Source organism: Octodon degus, unplaced genomic scaffold, assembly GCF_000260255.1.
Source record: "Octodon degus isolate 3935 unplaced genomic scaffold, OctDeg1.0 scaffold00020, whole genome shotgun sequence".
In the NCBI taxonomy this organism is placed as follows: Eukaryota; Metazoa; Chordata; class Mammalia; order Rodentia; family Octodontidae; genus Octodon; species Octodon degus.
This window is the reverse complement of record NW_004524596.1, coordinates 20,467,999-20,488,926: the sequence shown is the minus strand read 5'-3', so window position 1 is coordinate 20,488,926 and position 20,928 is coordinate 20,467,999.

Sequence of the window (20,928 nt, the reverse complement as noted above, 5' to 3'; positions counted from 1 at the left end):
TCCACAGTGACATGACTAATTTTAATGATTGTTTAATTTTTTAATACCATTTCAAGAATATAAATAATGACTATCAATGACTAAAATGAACTATTCAGTTTCTACTGTACAGGTACAGCACACGTTCATGTTGGTGTCAGGAAACAGATTCAATGGCCACAGTTTAATCATGGCACTGCAGGGTATTATAATATTTATAATATGCAGCTGTTATTATTCAGTGACTTAATTTTAGGGCTGATATTCTTTGTAATAAATGCCTGCATAACACTGGATTTTATTCCAGTTATTTGCATACCCAAAGAAATCTTAAATTTCTATTAAGGCCAGTCTTCTGAAAATAAGCTGTGAGTTTAGATTCTTTTAACAAACTCCATCTTTAGCATGTCTCTGCATTTAGTTTTTATGAGCACCTACTTCTATAGGCAAAGGTTAGATGAGTCCACCACTAGAACAACTCATAAGCAGGGAGATACACTGGAAACTCATAGGAAAAGACAAAGCATTGAATGAAGAGCCTGGGTCATCCCAAAGTAATTGAGGCTGAAAATATTAACTCATGGAAGGAAAATTGACTCTGTGAAGAAGAAAAAAGCACTTGCAAAAAAAAAGCACTTGCACCCAAAGGACAGAAGAATCATTCAGGCTCAGCCCCAGCCAGCCCCTCTGTTCAGGAGATCTGAACTGGAGAATAAGGATGAAATAAGGAACGAGGAGGCAGATGTGATGCTAGCTGCGAACTAATCATGTAAGACACAACCAGCATCTAGTGGGTTTTCAACTAGAAAAAGATATAGAAAGCCAAAAGCAAGTTTGGAATACTACTGGGCTATAAAGAAAGATAAATTTGAGTCGTTTATAGGAAAACTGATGCACCTGGAGACATAATGTTAAGTGAAGTAAATCATCAGATGTATGCGCTTAAATGCCAACAGTTTCCCTCTTATGAGGAATCCAAAGTATAGGTAAAGAGCAAAATAAAAGACAGATAAAAGAAAACTGGGAGATCTTTTGCAAATGGAAAGGGGGCCAAGAGATGGGGGACAAAGGAGAAGGGGGCCATGGAAGGAATAAAGATGCGCCCTGTGAGTGCACCACTATGCACAATGAGTGTAGTCACAAACAGAAGCTACAAAAGTGAAAATGGGAGAATGGAATCTAGAGATAGAAGGGAAGGGGAGAGAGGAAGAGAAGGGAAATAAAGTGAATGTAGGTACGTTAAACGCAGTATCTATCTACTGATTAAGGGGAATATAAATAGTATATGCTGCAAGCATGTGCTAATAAAAAAAATTTAATAAAAGGTAAACATAAAACATCCCCACCAATTTTCTTTTATAAAAGAAACACAAGGTATGAATTTGAATGAGGTAACAAGCCCAAAACTAAGACATGATTTAGCACTGCAGCTACACTAGAGCCCAAGTGGGTCACGCAAGCAGAGCAGCACACAAGGGATCACAATGGGATGCTTTTATGGATCCTGTAGTTTCCATTTGGTTCTGGGGACTACGACACCAGGAATGGCAGCCTGCAGAGTAGTCCAGATCTCCTGGGTTGCTGGCTGGGGCACAGAGAAAGGCTATGCCTGGGGAATAATTTAGAAAGGGGAATGGAAAGGATGGTAATAAAGTAATGAAAAGTCTCTGGACTCAAGACTTGACTTCGGCACACTGTTAGTAATGAGGTCGGTTCTAGAGCATATTTGCACACCATCCTATGCATTAAAATGCAAAATAGCTTCAGTAAAATTAAACCAAGCTCAAAATAAATCCACGTCTTTCATTGAAAACTGAATGTTAAAACCAAATGCAATGCCATTGCAGCTCTCTGCTCTCAGATGTATCACTCGATTAATTTATTCATTGAACTAGTATTTTTAAGCAAGCAACATGCTGCAGGCACTGTTCTAGGCACTAATGAACAAGACATAAAGCTGTTCTAATGAGCGCAGGCACTGAATATTAATAAGAAAATGCAATAATAGCAGGCAATGATTATCACAGGAAGATGATAACTTGGTTTCATACGACAGAGATTGGGTATGGAAAGGAAGTGAGTTACTATTTTCAGCGCTTATCACAAAAGACCATTTCTTTTTTTTTTCTTTGTGCATTTATTTGAAATGTCTTAGCACATATTCATGTCTTAATGAGTTAGTAACAGTTTGAAAATTAATATTTATACTTTGAAAGCAGAATAACCATATTTTAATGTTTTTATTAAAGAACTAAATTTATTGACTTATGAAATGGATGCAGTTAATTATGAGTAAGCTACCTGGGAGTAGTACCTGATTTCTAAAACGTTGGAATCCATCATGTTTTTCCTTTTCAATAATAATTTCCTCAGGGCAGACGAGATAGCTCAGTGGATTAAGCGCCTGCTTTGGTAAGCACAGCGACTAGGATTTCATCCCAGGTCCCACATGCCATGCTGGCCCTGCCCCTGGGCACATCAGCCGAGTTCAGGCGTGGTTGTGCATGCCTATAATCCCAGCACTGGGGAAGGCACAAACAGGAGGATCACTAGGATTCTGAACCGTGTAGTGGAGACGCTGTATCTAATACCTAAAATGAAAAACAAATAAATAAATTAAAATAATTTCCTCACTGTATTTTCCTTTTAGGAAAATCTAACTGTTAAGATACAAGTTTTCAAAAGAATTGATGTCATTAGAAGGCCCAAGGTCTTAGGTATAGAAAAGACCATTTCTTTAAGAGAAGTTTTCTGTGAAGACCTAAATTCTTTAAAACAATTCCAAGAGAGGAAATAAGGTGGGTCTCCTATTAGAATTCAGCAAATCTGGGTGTTGCAAGAATTGGTTTTTAGATCCAAGAGGCCCCACTTTCTATATAATTTGTCCAAAAAATGCTGCTCTTCACCTAAAAGATACAGGAATGATAACTTGGAGAAAAACATAATACCACTGAGGAGGACTCTACCATGTCTGCTATAGTCTCTGCCTAGATCCAGAGACTATACCTAAAATAAATGACATCTGTTGCTGATCAAGACTTCCTTTTCCTAAGTTCATAGAACTACACTGGAATTATTGGTGTTTCACTGAGGAAAATATGACTTTCCTGATAGACAAACACAGGAGAAATTAATCCCTTAAGTCACAGTATGTAAGACAGCCTATATGAAGGTCCTGTCTCATTTCACCTCTTTCTTCTTCCTCATCATGGTTGTCAGGTAAATATGGGAACTTTGTATGTATAGATACACATATACATATATATGCATATACATATAAATAAATGTAGATATTTGTGTTCTTCACATCTATCCTCGAAGCAAGTATTTACACAACAATGTTAAAGGATGTTGTACAACTGTTGAAATCTCCAAAAGATTGTTCATATTGTACTTAAGGATTCAATGTGCAAGTATATTTTAAGGAAAAAAATTTAAGTCCTCTAACTGTGGGTTGGGAAAAATTCACACAAAAAAAAAATGTGTTGCAATCTGTTCAGGTACCTTAAAAGGACTCATCTACTCTCTTCAAAACTATATAACTTCCTCTCTTCTGAAGGTATATGTGTGTCTCTTCAAATCCTAACTAATCCTGCGAAGCCCTGAAACTGTAGCCTTCTGAAGACCATCAGGCTTCATGAGGAGTGGGACTTCCTGCCAGTGGTGAGTCAGTGGTCTCCACATTTCAATCGCCCTTGGCTTGAAGGATTGCACCTATAGGGTCAACTGAGACTCTCTCTCATTAGTTATGCACCCCTTACCCCTACTTGCTCCAAAATTACAGAAAACTCTCTGTTCTTCTCATAGCTCCATCCTCATAAACTTTCTACTTTTAATTCTCTAGAGTCTAGACAATTAATATATGCCTTATGGAAGACATATGCTCCCAAAACTTTTTACAGCATAATTGTAACTCATTGTTCAGCCTACTGGGATTTTCTTTGCAAAGAACTTAATGTGAATTCATGTCTCAGAGCCATATCTATATATATAGCTAAAAGTACATATGCTTTTATGGCTGCTGCTGTTAATGACTAGCACTTTGTTCAGACTTTGCAACATTTATTGTAGATTATGGCCAATCACTTAGGCAGCTATTCCTCCAACAATGAGTTCTTCAAGAGTAGACAGCAGATCTTATATCCCCAGAATTTTGACAAGGACCAAGAACCTAGATTAAATTTAATACTATATTTGAGTGAAAATAAAATGTCATGAGGTTTTAAATTTTGTGTGCATGTTTACAAATAATTTACTATTCAGTTTTCCTTCATGAAAGTGAGATAAATTATGTTTTAATAATCTTTAAAGCTATATTTGGAGAATTTCTATCTAACAATGAACATTTTAGTCTATCTGGGAAAAGTTTTAACTAATTTCCTAAATGTTGAATTAATTCCTACTCCTTAAGTTGCCATGAAGAAAATTGAAGGCTGCCAAAAATACAGTAATTTATAGAAAAGGGATTTACTAAATTAGGACCCCATCTTTTACCTGCACTGGTATGTAGTAGAAGTTCTTTCCAATTTGTCTAGATATATGCATACCTATCATGAGTTTCTTTATGAGGTGTGGTCAAAAATACAGTGAATGTGGTGCTGCTGAGTGTCATCTGACAGAAAGGTGAGCTCTTAAAAACGTGACCATGTTTTTACTTACCCCAACCAGCACCAGGCAGCTTCTGGCTCTTGCTTAAAGCCATAGCTATGAAAGGTAAATGTTTTTAATCATCTCAGGATGAAGTAGACAGGACAACAAAGAGAATTTCTCAAATTGTTTCAAAAAATGGGAAGAATGATGGGATAAGTGGGTCCAATATGGGGTTGGGGGAGATTAATAACATGTTGTTTAGTGTAATAAATTTTTAAAATGTAAACATTCTCTATACTTTCAGTCACACCACATGTGCACAAGAAATGTAATTCCTTGTGAATATTACTGTTCTGAGAAAACAGCTATGCTTTAGGAATGTAACCCAAGGAAAAAAATATGACTTCACATATTAAATGAGACAGACTGTTTATGAGAAATAAACTTTGGAGATGACCCAGTTAAATACATTCTCCTGTAGCGTCCAGCTAAATATACTAATTGGCCATATATAATTAACACAAAAATGAGCTGTTCCAAACACAATCCCATATGGAACTGCACAGAATTTAGGAAAGTATCACTTCAGCCCAGACAGGCCTTTTCACATAAAGGCATATTTTTCAGGCCGAAATCGTAATGCTTTGGAAAGCACATTCTAAAGAAAAATTCTGTTCCTTTCCAAGCTTAAGAGGATTGTAAGTCTGGTCACACACTGGAATTCTCTGTTCCCCAAGAAGTACTCGTATCCATATGCATTTGGGTCCAACATGTACAATTTCATTTAGAATGTTCTTCTTTTTATTGTCTGTGCATTAGTAAGGGTTCTCCAAGCAACAAAAGCAATAGGACACAGAGAGACAGATTTAAAGAGCAGATTTATTATGAGAACTCACTCACACAGTAAGGAAGGACAAGAGGTCCCACAGACTACCATTAGCCAGCATGAGAGCCCAGAAATCTGGTGGCGTATTCAGTCTTAGTATGAAGGCTTGAGAGCAAGACAAGTTGATTATGTAATTCCGGGTCCAAGGTTCCGTCTGGCTGAGCTCCAGCAGGTTATGTGACACCCAGCCTCACTGGCGAGCACTGATCTTATTTACTCAGTCTAGGAAGCACTCTCACAGGTATACAAGAAATATCTTTTACTAGCTAACTGGGTGTCGCTTAAGCCAAGAAAGGAGACATCTAATATTAACAACCACAGCTAGGAGGAAAGCCGCTTCCAGGCTTGATTTTCCTACTGCAAATTTCTTATTTGCAGGAATAATTGAAGCTTTGGAAATTCAGCAAGATCTTTTTTTCTTTTGCTACTTTGGCCTCTTACATGACTGTGACTGGGCCCATTTTTCTTAACTGCATGCTCGCTTCTATTCCTTGAGGGATGAATATATCCAATGTATTTGTTTTGTTAGAGCTCTGCACTGCACAACTTCTTGCCACCATGACCGTATACCTGAAAAAAAAAATAATAATAGGAGGAGAATTTCATTTTGAAACATGGCTTTGGAGACTTCAGCTCATGGCCAGTGGGCTCCAGCGTTCTTAGGCCTGTGGGGAGGCAGAAATATCGTGGCAGAAGAGCACAACAGAGCAAGGCTACTCACAGAATGGCAGCAAAGAGTGGGGACAGAGTCCAGAGAGAAAGAACCCGGGGGCCAGATATGGCCATGTGCGGGCCACCATGACCCACATTTTTCAACTAGTTTTGCGTTCCCTTTTCCTATCTTTTCCTAATCATGCCATCGAATTGTGATTTTACCAATGGATTAATCCAGTTGATGATGTTAGAACCAAAAAGTTCATTAGCTGACAATAAGCCATTAAAACATGAGTTTAGAGGGACACTTCAAACCCATAACACCTATCCCCCCATGAACATTCTCCTCTCTTGATAACTTTTCTGAAAAGTAGAAGATTCAAAAGAGTAGATTTCCTGGGTATCCTAATCACAAAATAAAAAGACTACTAACGTTTTATCATTATGTTTTGTCTGCCTCATGCAACATTAAAATCACTATGTTAGCAGAAAATTCAGCTCAAAAATGGAGCTGAAAGTGGAGTTAGGAAAAGAAATATTTTGTTTGATCTTTGATTAATATACTTTTCAAAATGGTTAGTATAATATTGATTTCTATGATTATGCTTAAAGAATAAATAAACTTGATTTGGCCAACACTGCCATACATATTCTAGTTTTTTGGTACCAATTAATAGCTTTATATTTTTCACTTATGTAGTGCCTTGTTTCATTCAACTATCTTGTTTCATTTTCATAGTAACCTACTGGAGATATCAGTTCAAATATTTTTATTTAGAATTCAGAAGTTTAAACAACTTTCAGGTTTTTAATAGACTAAAACTTGAGCCATTTCTCACGTAATGTTTACCTTAGATCACTAAAACTCATTCTTGTTTGGGGAAATGGTCAATAAATGTTAATTTATCTCTTGAGAAAATAATAGGAAGTTCAATAGCTAAATATATTTATGGCAACTTAATTCTATGGTACCTTTAGCTAAAGTCTAGGAGGTTTATCTTTCCAAGATAATATAAGATCTCACTGATCAAGCCTCCAGATGGCAAGCATATCTTTTCTGAAGATTACATAAGGCTTTATGAAAATATCACATAATTACAGACTTCCTTTTCAATATAGAATCTATTCATGGGAAGAAATTCAGAGAAATGTATTACTCTAAGTTCTGGTGGTAGAACTAGTAGTAGAATTAAAATGAAAAGAAGAAAGAAAATAAAGGGAAAGAAACAAGAAGGTTATCATATTAAAGGCTATTCATTCTTCAGATTTTTTTCCAAATCCTAAACTTAGAGAGGCATGAACTCTGAATTTAACATAATCTGAAACTAATATGATTAAAGTTACATATGAAATATCGTTAGAAATCAGTAACAGAAAACTCAACCCCATTGTTGAAGGAATTTATTTTTATAGCATGGAAAAACCAGAAGATGATCCAGGATTTATATAGTTGTTAAATAATGTTATACATCTACCCAAGAGATGGCATGGCAGCAACTGGCATATCATGACAAGCAGCCCGTATTCAGAAGACCAGAATGACAGGCACTCCAAGCATGAAACTACTATTACAAATTGCCATCTTCAGTGAAGTTGTTTAGTTCACAGGTGTCAGTATATATAGTTAGTCAGGGTAAGAATCCTTCCAATTAACTGCTAGATTCAAAAATCTGAAGATTCTCAGGATCATTGCCTTACCCATCTTCTACATATAACTGTATGGCTTGTCACTGTCATGTTTCCTAGCTCTTTTCCTTTTCCTCTCTCAATTGTTTAGTCCTCAAGTTCTTGCTTTCCTTTTAGTTGTATTATACCTTTCTATTTCTATTTCTTCTTTTGAGTTCTTATACTAGGGAAACTATATGATATTTACATATGTGTGTCTGGTTTATTTCACTTATGAGTATATCTTCAAGTGGCATTAAGTTAAATATGAAGGCTTTGAGTTTATCATTCTTTAGAGCTGAGTAATACACCATTGTATAAAAGTACCACATCTTTTTCATCCATTCTTCAGGTGACAGGCACCTTAGTTGTTTCCTAGATTTGGCTATCACAAATTGTCCTGCTATAAACATAGGTATACATATGTCACTATGATATGATGTTTTCAGATCCTCCGGGAAAATTCCCAGTAGAGGAATAGCTGGTTTAAATGGGATTTCCAGTCCAACTTTTCTAAGGCGTCTCCACACTGATTTCCCTAATGGTTGCACGAGTCTACATTCCCACCAGCAGTGGAGAAGGGCTCCTTTTTCCCCATAGCCTCTCCATAATTTCTTGTTGGTTGATTTCTTTATGATAGCCATTCTTTCTAGGGTGAGATGATATCTCAGCATTGTTTTAATTTGCATTTCATGGATGGCTAGTGATGTGGAGCATTTTTTCATATATTTATTCACTTCTTTAATTTCATCCTCTGGGAAGTGTGTGTTCATCTCGGATGCCCATTTCTGGACTGGGTCTTTAAATTTGGGGGCCCTAGTGTTTTTTAGTTCTTCATAAATTCTAGAGAGCAGAACTTTGTCTGCCACTTATTTGTCAAGATTTTGAAATAACCCTTGAAAGGTAAGTCTCCAACTTCCCATCATGAATGTCATGACAATGTGCTTCAAACTTGTAGTAGTAAAAAATATATTTATAAAAGAAAAATAAGTCTAGAATAGAGGGAAGTGAGTGGGGAGGAAATCAAGACAGAGAGGACACAGTAAAAATTCTGAGAGGGAGTTTTGTTTTTCTCTTTGATACTATAAAGTGCTATAAATCAGAAAGGATACAGGTAGCATTCAAAACCAAGAAAATTAAGAAACCCATATATGTGTATATTAGGTGCTTGAGAAATATCAAGTAACTGAATGGATGAAGTACTTCATCTTTTACAAAGACAGTGGCTTATTTCAGTTAATGTAAAGAGTTGCTCAAGTATGAAAGTGAATGCGTTCAGTTCACCAAAGTAAATGGGAAAGCCCTGATAGTATGCTCTCAGCACTGATCACTAGAATTAAATCTGAAGCCTATTTTTCCAGTAAGCCCATAGTTTTAGTAGTTTAAGACTTAAAAAGAACCACATTATTTGTTTTATTTCTTGACAAGACATTTCTAGATAAAAGAGCTAGCCATGAAACCTCCATTGTCATCATCACTATTAATTGTACATTTAACCTTCTTTAAAACAAATGAAATTATAGATTTATAGTATGTCAAGTAAAAAAAAAAACTAACATTAAGCTTTTTTCATGACCTGAAAAAAGTTTACTGTGTGAGAGATCTCACCCAATACATCACACTTGAGCTGCAGAAAATGAGGTTAAACAATATAACATATGAAAAAAGTACACTTTTGCATAGAAAAGTAAATGTATAGTTTTGAGCTTAAGTCATAATCCAAGAAAGATGGAAATTTTTCTTCCAAAATTTAAAAAAAGAAAACTATGAGTACAAAATACTTCATTTTTAAAATAAAAGGTAAAAACAACAGAGACTATATAACATGTTTCATTTCAAAAAAACTCTTGTCCTAGAAGATGCATATTCAATGTTATTCAAGAATATATGATGATTTTCTTTTTATTTTATGAAACAATGAAACAAATTTTGATAACCAAATAAGAGAATGACAGTACTTATTACATGATCTATTATTGTCCAAGTAGTTTCTCACTAAAATATAAACCAAAGAAAAAATAAACAGACACTTCTCAGAAGTACAAATGGCCAATAAATACATGAAAAATGACTATTCATTGAATAAATCTGCAAGAATTTAGTTCATTTAAAGCAGTATTGTTACATCCCAATTGTGTGGCTACAAGCTTTCATAGGCAGGCACAAAGAAAGCAGAGGTGAAACACCACAACCTCTGCCTTTGCGTTAATCAGATACTTTGGAAGGAGGTGAGTGTAAAACAAGCACATAAAGAAACTTGAAAGCACTGGATGCATTCCATGTTTTTCCAAAGTCAGGGGCAAAAGGAGACTGTCCATTCTCACCACTCCTGTTCAACTTAGTACTTGAAATTTCAGCCACTGCAACCAGGGAAGAGAAAGAAAGGATGTACATACAAAAGAAGGAGTCAAATTATCTCTATTGGCAGATTATATAATTCTTTATATGGAAGATCCAAAAAACTCCACCAGGCAACTTTTAGATTCCATAAACAAATTCAGCAAAGTGCCTGGATACAATATCAATATGCAGGGACTGGGGAGATAGATCAGTAGAGTAAGCACTTGCCAGGCAAGCACAAGGGTCTGAGTTCAATCCCAGGTTCTGCCAAAAACAAAAATCAATTTGCAACAATCAGTCATGCTCTTCTATACCACTAATGAACCCTTGGCAATCAGGAAAACAAATATATTCATAGTAACTTCAAAAAATAAAACTAAATACCGAGGAACCAATCTAATCAAAAGGGTTAAATATCTTCCCTGTAGTTTTCACTACAGATCATTTAAGAAAGAAATTGAAGAAGACATGGAAGAAAATGGAAGACTTCCCTTTCATATGGACCAATAGAATTAATATTGCTTAAAAAGCCATGTTACGAAAAGCAATCTAGTAATTCAGTGTGATTCCCTACTAAAATACCAACAATATTCTGCATAGAACTCGAAAAAGATCTCTAAATTCACATATAAAAGGACACATAATAATCAAAACAATCTTAGGCAAAAAGAACAATGCTGGCAACATCATAATACCTGATTTCAAGTTTTACTACAAAAGCACAGTAATGAACTCAGTGTATTACTGGAACAAAAATAAGCACGGAGAACTAAAGAATAGAACAAAAGATACAGAAATAAACCCAAGCAACTACAGCCATATGATTTTTGACAAATGGGATAAAATCATAAATCAGCCTTCTTAACAAATGATGCAGAGAAAACCAGATGTCCACATGGAAAAGATTGAAAATAGAACACTATCACTTCCTCTGTACTAAAATCAAACCAAAATGGATTGAAGACCTAGATATACGACTAACAAGCTTAAAACTTCTGGAAGAGGCTATAAGGGAAATGCTTAAAGCCATAGGCATAGAAAAAGCCTTCCTGAATAAGACCTTTACAGAGCAGAAAATACCAAAAAAATCAATGAAACTATGTCCATTAAAAACTATGTCACAGCAAAATCAACATAGTAAATATATAATTGTAGAAAATCTTTGCTAGCAACTCTTCTGACAGCAAATTAATACCAAGACTATACAAAGAACTCAAAAATGCAAGAAAAAAAAAGCCCAATAAATGAATGACCAAGTTAACTGAATGAAAAAGTCTCAAAAGTGTAAATACAAATGGTCAATAAGTATTAGAAAATTTTCAGCATCTTTAGTCACTAAGAAAATGGAAATCAAAACTATACTGAGATTGCATTTTTACCCTAGGTAGAATAGCTATCAAGAATGAAAAAAAAAAATCAATGAATGCCAATGAGTTTGCTAGGCATAAGAAATTCTTACACATTGTTAGTTGGAATGTAAACCAGTAAAACTACTATGGAAAACTGGGGGGAAAAAGCCTAAAAATAGATACATTATTTGATAAGCTATTTCACTCATATATGAGTATATTCCTGAAAGAATTAAAAGCAGCCTATTATAATGAAACAAGCATACCCATGTCTATAGTGGTACAATGCACAATATCTGAGCTGTAGAAACAGCCTGCATGCCAATAAACAGATGAATGAATAAAGAAAGTTATATATCCACAAAGAATGAAATCATGTCATGTGCAGGAAATGAATGAAATAGGATGCCATCGTGTTAAGCAAAATAATCCAATCTCGGAAAAATAAATACTGCAATTTTCTTTTATATAAGTATTCTAAAATTAAATTATTAATAAATAAAAATTTAAGAATCACTTTTTTCATAGTACTGGGGACCAAACTCAGGACCTTGCACTTCTCAGGCAGGCATTTAAGCTCCTGAGCTATTCCCCCAGCCCTAAGAATTTAAGAAAATAGGAAGGCACACTTATAGAGATGAGGAAAGGGGTAGGAGAGGATGAAGGAAAGAGAAAGAGAGGTAGTGGAGATAAAATTGATCAAAATATATTGCATATACATACCAATATAATACAGAAACTCTATTCTGTGTCACTTAATACACCAAGTTAAAAAAAATAAAAGAATATTACAAATGTTTCCATGGAGGCAACAAAAAAGATAAGCATACAGCAAACCTTCCTAAGGAAGATGAGAGAAGTCACAAAAAAGTTGATGGCCCAAATAATCTGCTTCCTTGTCAGTCAGGACTTGTCTGATCTCCACGGTGAGTCAGGGCCTGCCTGGATGATCAATCAACTACTGATGAAGTGACAGTGGGTGGGATCCAATGCTAGATGACAAAAGGTATTTTCAACTTTGCCCTGCACTGTCATGAGTCCCTCGCTCCAATGAAGCCCAGCTTCCAGAAGCTGACTGTAATCTAAGGACCTGAGTTCTCTTGCCAACAGCCAGCTCCAGTTTGCCAGTCATGTGAGTGAGCAACCCTTCAAGCAGAACTGTTAGCTACCAGCTATAAAGTTAACTACATCTTGGCTGTAAATTGCATGAGATGCCTCAAGTCCAAAGCACTCATCCTGAATACCTGGAAAATTGGGTGAGATAAATGTTTATTATTGTTTGATGTCACTAATTTGGAGGCTAGTTTGCTATACAGCAAAAAAACCAATCTAGTTCTTAATGGATCAACTGAAGTGGGGTAGACAGAGAAATGGGAAAATTTCTTCTAAAAAAACAAATAGAAGATGCAAAAGCACAGATACATAAAACAGTATGGTATATGTAGATGTCAAGAGACTGAAAATGTGTACCACAGGGTATGTGCAGTACCTGGGAAGAGGATGGGGGAAGGAAAGAAAGTGGAGTCTGTTGAGAGTTATGAGCACTAAGATGAGGGATTGGACTTTTATCATTATAGGCAACTGGGAAGCAATTGAAGATTCTAAATAATAGCAATGATAGTCACCATATAGTCATCCATCCAGGACTTTTCATGCACCTGACACTTCCAGTCCTCACTACAACTCCATAAAATAGATGTTTCCATTACCCTCATATTGCACAGCAGGAAATCAAGTATAGGAATAGAGGCACAGAAGTAGAGGACAGCGTGCAAAGGACTACAGTAAATGAAGGAACAAATGAGCTGGAACACACCTGCAATCACAGCATGAGTGTTGCTGATGTAGGAGGATTGTGGGTCCAAGGTCAGTCAGGGCTACACAGCAAGTTCAAGGCCAAACTGGATTACAGAGCAAAGAAATAGGACAAAAGAGTTGGGGGAAGAGGGAGAGAGTGAGAAAGAGGAGGAACCAAAGGAGGAGGACATGGGAAATTCTGATGCATAGTAAAGGCAGTGACACTACACATTGGAGGTCATAATGAAGTTGAGGTAAAAGCTTACTTGTAGGAAGCTGTGATTCCAGACAGGAAGCCAGGCAGGAAGGACACTGTGATTACTAAGAGAGGAAATTAATATAATATTAATTATTATGGCACTAGTTTCAGGGAGAGATGATTAAATATAGGATTAACCCAAGGAACATTGAACATAAGAAAAAAGAAAAATCTTGTATGTGAGAAGAAAAGAAAGTTATTTAAATGAGAGAGTAAGGAAATTTTAAAGAGTATAAAGCTAGAGTGCTGGCAAGACTGGAGATCACTGCTGGGGCATGGAAGAGTTCAGTATGAAGCAGAATATTACAGAAAATACAAAAGGGTCTTGTTGGCTGCCATGAAAAATGGAGAAAGGAGCAGGCTAGTGCCCAAAAGCAATACTAGACAATGCCAAGATGCCCTTGAGTTGAGAAATCAAAAGAGTATTTTTTGAGTGATTTACTGAGTAGAGAATGGAATACCATAAAAAGTCAAAAGATGGCTTCAGAAAGGACATGAATTGAGCTCCTGTTTGATAGCTATAGTTGTTCTTTGGGGCGGGGGTGGTTTTCACCCCACCCATACCAAAATCCATTGGTACTCAATTCCCCTGTATAAAGTAGTGCATATAACATTTACAATAGCCTCCCATATATTTTAAGTCATCTCTAGGTTACTTAAAATAGTGAAATTCACATGGTATATAAATCGTTCTTATACTATATAGCACAGTTTCTGTTTAGGGAATAATGGTCAGGAAAATGTCTGCACATATTCGGTACACACCACATTTTTAAGATTTTTTTTAATTTTATTTATTTATTTGTGTGTGTGTGTGTGTGTGTGTGTGTGTGTGTGTGTGTGTGGCCAGCTCAGCCCACCAGGGGGCGGGGCTGGCTGGCATGTGGTGCTGGGGGATGGAACCGCAGTCCCTGTGCTTTGCTAAGCTTGTTCTAAGTAGGTGCTTTAGACCACTGAGCCATCTCACCAGCCCCTTTAAGATATTTTTTATCCATAACTGGTTCACTTCCCAGAGGAATAATACACAACACAGAAGACCAATTACATGTGAAAGCAGTCTTGTGAAAGTATGATTATTTTCATTTTATGATTCAACATTTTGTTCCAAAAGTTCTTCTTCAAAAAAGTTCATGTATTTAAGATTAATCTGTATGGGGGAAAATCCCTACATATGTATTTACACTTTGGTGTGAAATTTGATTCAATACAGTAAATTATTTCAGCAAAGTGCTTTTCAATTGATGGAAAAGGACAATCAAATACTAAATATAGTATATCTTCAAGAAAGGAGAGTAAGCCTTTGAATACATACAGTTAACACTCAGTTTGGAAGTTTATCTCTTAACCAAATACTGAATTATGCTGGCCATACTTTTGGAAGATTTGCTCCTATGAGTAATTCATGTGTCCATCAACAACTGTCACTATATAGAAAATTTTTTTATTTTGAGCACAGGTCCCCCCCCCAAGGTTATTTTTGGTTAAGTATAAAATCATCTTGTCACCTTTCGTTTCTTTTCCACAGAATTTCTCAGGGAAAACTCCATCTCTAAATGGAGGCTGTGAATTTTGCCACCTTCCCACTGGGAATTCTCAGTATTCTTGTTTGTATATTGCAAGATGTTTTAAGACTCCAGGGAGAACAAGTGTTGTGAGATTCCTATTATTATCCAACTCCTGTTTTCTCTGTACTAATTTCTAAGTAACTCCTATTCATAGCTTCCATAAAAGCCAAATCCAGAATATTACCTTAGGGTGTTAATGAGCCATTAAAAAATCACCCAAAATTGTTTCTGAAGTGAAAGTGAAATGCAGCTAAGAGAAAAGACCAGCTAGAAAAAATCAGATTGAATATATTTGTTAATTTTTTAACAGTTTTCTTAACTATAAAGATTTTTTCTTCAAACTCAACTAATCATAAAATTTATCTCCTTAAAAGAGTATATCAGAAACTACTCTGTCCTGTTTGTACCACCTTGTGGAATAAATATGAATATAGCCAATGCTGGCCCCCAGAAGGACCCCAGAATGTCAACACCAGAGTTCACTCTCAGTTGAAATCATTCCCTCTTCCACTTCCCCACACATTGCTGTTCTACCTTATTATAGCACTCGTAACTGAATTATGCTATGGTTTTGTTTTACTCTCCCTCAAATTCGTCCAGCCAACTACATCAACTCCTTCAGAGCCACAGTAGCCATTATAGAAATTCATGGTAAAAAGAGATGTAAGTGTTCTTATACTAAATTCTTCATTTGGTCGTCTACCCAAAGATCAACACAATTGTCTAACATACATCAACTCTAAATTCCACTTCAATCCCCTTTTCTAAAATATGAAAAGCAAAAGAACAAGTCTGATTGAGTAGTCTTTTGACTATGCTAAAAGATGTCCTAAATCTAGTACTGGATCAAAAGATTTTCCTGAGGTCACAGAGATAGCTCAGTGGTCTAAGTGCCTGCCTATGCAAGCATAAGAAACTGGGTTTGATCCCCGGTACGACACGCTAATTTCATACTGACTGATGATTTCAGTAAATGGCAGGTCCCAAAAAAGAATTAACTATCTAATAGGGCTCTTAACACTAAAATGGATGTGATACCTATATTTTTGTTTACCTTAAAATAATTAGTTTCTCTCTCTGCTTCTACTCTACTGATCCAAATAAACTCACCCAAGTCTATATCAGTTCCTGCCTATCCTAGGAGGTCTTCTGGATGACTTTTTTAAAGCTAATTCTTTTTTTTTCTAGTTGCTTTTATATTGGTTTTTTTCATAATTTTATTGAGAAACAAATAGCAATGAGACAGTTTCAAATCAAATTGGTAGGACAGTTTCAATAATTAACACATTGCATAAATTCTTCCTAGTGGTTAATTGCTGTACAAGATGCAGACATGATATCCCATTTACAAACACCATTAGAACAAATCCCTCTATTCATTGAGAGTGTAACTATATATCTATCCTAACCATTTTGAATACACAGGTACAAAATGGATATTCATCTGTATCCCTTTTTTTGTTAAGTTCCATTATTTGAATATTATAGGTGTGTTAACTCAGCAAAATATTCTAAAAGAGTCCAGTAGTCCATAATAGTATTGGGTTTTCCGCTTCACTGGCAATGTCAGAAATTGTTGACCTGAGTCCCCTACAGCTCAACATAACAGCATGGTTTTACTTCTTATATTTCGTTTTTATACTTTTCTGCTGCATGGTTAAGACCAAGGTAAAGCAAGACATATGCACCAAGATTTGTAGCTTTTGGGTCTGATAAGGTCAGTGAAATCCCCTCAGGATTTATCCTGAGATCCTGTACCTCAGATTATAGAACCTTTGTCAGTGTCAGCCATGTGGATGAGTCATGGCCATTGCTTGGCCATTTAAGCTAGTTCTTCCCAGACCTCTCTGTTTCTGTCCCCTCCACTGATTTTTAGCACTGCATGAACTACGCATTGACTTAGGGTCTTTCTTTTTGTACCATGATGGAAGCTTTGTGAGAGCAAGATCATCATCTGCCAGCCTCATCAGGGCACCCAGCACCCACAACGATGCTTAAAAATAGCCATGTGCTGAGCAGACAAAGGGGATACTACGCCTGCAGATGCTGCAATGAAGCTAAACCCTTAACTCGGAATCCCTGGAGCAACAAATCCAAGCAACACTGTTTCATCTTGTTTTAAGTTTAACAACTAATTACAATTTGGAGCCACGTCTGAGATTCACTAACCTATGACCTACTCCAGTTGAATGAATAAGTGAGTAAAAGACAGAACAATTGACTAGAACTCACCACAGGTCGCTCAGCATCTGCATTTTATGTAAGTAACAACCCTTTGCTTTAGTTCAGAGCCACAGCTTTAACTCTAAAAGCTCCTCTGGGAAATGATGGAATTTATTTACATATTTTCTTCTGCCATTAGTGATAAAACTAACACATGGTAGGTCAGGGGCAGATTCTTTATTAAGGGCACTGCATTGTGGAACAAGGGTGAGGAAAGAGAACCTTGAAAATGCAAAGATAAACAAACCTGAACATGACAAATGGATCGGCTTGATAAGAGAGTACATTAGCACAAACCTACCCGTATGCAGGTTTTGAAACATGGGAGCTGTCGGGTGGTCAGACACACTAGATACACAATGTTCAAAATCATCCTAATGTGAAATCTTGCAAATTCTTACTCTGTCTGCTCTCAATCAATAACCTCCCCATGCAGTTCTCAGAAGAGGAAATAGTCTCAATGATTATATCTTGCCCTTCAGTGAGCTTCTCAGACTACATGGGTTTATTCCTGTATTTTATAAGTTCTTCCATCTCTCACGTTCTGTGTCAGCTAATAACAGAGGAAATAGTAAAAATTCTATCAACTCTGACAGTTTAAAAGACAACTGTGATTTTCCCTTTGGGTAATCCATATTATTTTTTTCATCCTTTCACATGGTAGCCAGTACAATGAGCTGGTTGAAAATATTTGCCTTATCAGAGAGAAATTTTCTTTTCATCTCAAACTCTATCACCTCCATCTATACTACAAATGCCTCGTTTGGGGCTTTTGAAACAAAGGTCATTTTATCCAATTACCAAGTCATTAATATGCATAAATAATGTCTACATCCAGTACTTAGTAAAAAAAAACAATTCTTCAGAATGAATGCAAACATGAATTGACTTTGGCCTGGATATTACTGGCTAATTATTTCTTTCTAGAGTTGAAATGATTTATTTACATCTAGGTAATATATGCTTTGGTGGGTTGTTTTGTTTTGTGTTTGCCAAAAGTGCAAACCATGTAGCTAGCTACTCCTTTTCTCTCCCTCAGAGAATCACCTGAGATGTTCTCTCTATGGAGAGAAATTTTGTTACCTTAGCCACATTTTTTTCTCCACTTAGATTATTATCTGCCACAGAAAGTCCACATTTTACCATTAATTCAACCAAAAGATTTGCTATTTCTCCCTGGATAATCCTCCAGGAGTGAGAAGACTGTGGTTAGCCTCCTATGTTTATGGAATACCCTTCAATCACCTTTCTCAAAATTTGCAACAATTATGTAAGTTTGTTTAGTTCAAGAAATGCTTCCAGAGCTATAAGGCAGATGAGAGGGATCTGATTTATTATCCATTGTCTTGGATCATTTCATGTTAGTATAATAAAAGGCCAGCACTCGGTTCGCTTACGGATGGAAGAGCTCACACTTGTACTGGTTGGGAAGTCCAACCGCAGGATGCCAGCATCTAACGAGGGCCCCTGGCTTGTCACAGCACACTGCATTGTGCTATGGCAGCAGCTCGCGGAGGAGGAAACAGTCACACGGAAAGAAAGGAAGCAGGAGCACCAGCTAAGGAAGCTGAACTCTTCTAATGACTGACCCAGTCTCAAGAGAACTAACTCAGTCTGCAAAAAAACATCATTAATCTACACTTAAGAGTGGGTTCCTCATCACCCCTGGCACGTTTAGAGATCTTACTACTCCAATATTTTTACAATTGAGAATTGAGCTGAAAAATGAATTTTAGTGACAAACTACATTCACTCCACAACACAAATGCAACATAAAAATCAGTAGTTTTTTGTTTGTTTGTTTGTTTGTTTGTTTGTTTGTTTTGGTACTGGGATTAAACTCAGGACCCTGCACTTGCCAGGCAGGTGCTTATTTTACTGAGGTATCTCCCTGGCCCAAAATCAGCAAATCTTTAAGGAGGGACTATAGTAGGCACTCACCAAAGACACCACATTGCTTAATTCCAGTCCTATGCACTGTTTCCCTAGAGCTTCCTTGCACCCTGTCACCTTTCCTAAGAAATCTTCAGTCACTTTACATCCTGTCCTTAGCCTTAATAAGCCACCCAGTTCATCACTCTGAGTTCTTTTCATTGTCTTCTAAAGTCTACAGTCTTGGGCACCTGAAGAAAGTCCACAGCTATCTCTACCAAGTGCCAGCTGCTTCAATGGACTACAGGGAGAACACCAGATTCAGAGAGGTAATGTAAAGAGAGGGCATAGAGTGATAAACCAAGAGGCCCTTGTTATGATATGGAAACCTTCAATGCAGGGTGAAGTTAGTGATTTCTTTAAATTATAGAACATCAGTTCTACTGTATTGGTTTCCAAGGATCCATAACAAATTACCAAAATGGGTGACTTAGAACAACAAAAACTTATTGTCTCATGTTTTAGAGATCAAAGTTCAAAATCAAGCTTTCAGCATGGCTGGCTCCTCTCCCACCTTCTGGTGGGTGCTGACCCTCCTAGGTGCTCCTTATTCCTCATCCTTTGTCTCCATCATCACATGAGAGTCGTCTCTGCATGTCACTGTGTCCTAAACTCTTCTTATAGAATCTGGTCATCAGACTTAGGGATCACCATGATCTGGCTTGACTTCATCTGAATTATTATGTCTATAGGACCCTATTGCCAAATAAGGTCAAACTCTGGGGTTATGAGTAGACATGAATTAGTGTGGGTGGCACTGTTCAATGTACTATATGTACATTACCAAAGGAAAAACTTAACTCTTTCAGAAGCTCATTCCCACATGCACCAAGAAGACATGATCAATTATCATTCCTTTTATTACCATCAATTTCAAGTTATTTCTTATAAAACATGACAAAATGTCTAGAAAGTATGCACTGTGTCTCTGCTCTGAATTATAAATCCTATTTTTGACATGCCACGGGCAAAGAGAAAGAAATGCCTATGTGTGGGGAAGAGGATCATGGTTTTAATCACTCTCATCATAAGATCAAAGGTATTAATAATTTTTCCACTGGATGATTCTAGTTTATTTTTCCCCATTTGGGGACAACAACAACTGACATATTCTATATTTTATCACAATGACAGTAAGTGTTTGCTTGGGTTCCTATGCCATGACAAAGGCAAAGCAGTGTCAAAGAAAAGTTGGTGGGGGAGTGAGACGACCCAGGCCGCGGGATCCTGAACAGACCCAGAGCGCAGGCCCGGCGAGTGAGTGAGACGACCCAGGCCGCGGGATCCTGAACAGACCCAGAGCGCAGGCCCCAGAGTGAGTGAGACGACCTGGGGTCCTCCGGATCCTGAACAGACCCAGAGCGCAGGCCGGCCAGTGAGTGAGACGACCCAGGCCGCGGGATCCTGAACAGACCCAGAGCGCAGGCCCGGAGAGTGAGTGAGACGACCCAGGCCGCGGGATCCTGAACAGACCCAGAGCGCAGGCCCAGCACGGAACCCTTCGGCAGAACTCCCTGCAAAGAGGCTAGAGACAAGACCCACCCAGCTGATTCAGGAGAAGAACATCTTGCCAGAGAGACACAAAGGGTTCAACTCTAACGCCTGCAGCAGAAAGAAGTGGAGCGCAGCAGCCAGAACCAAACAACACCCACCTGGAGGAATCTGAACTTCGTAGATCCGGACCTGGTG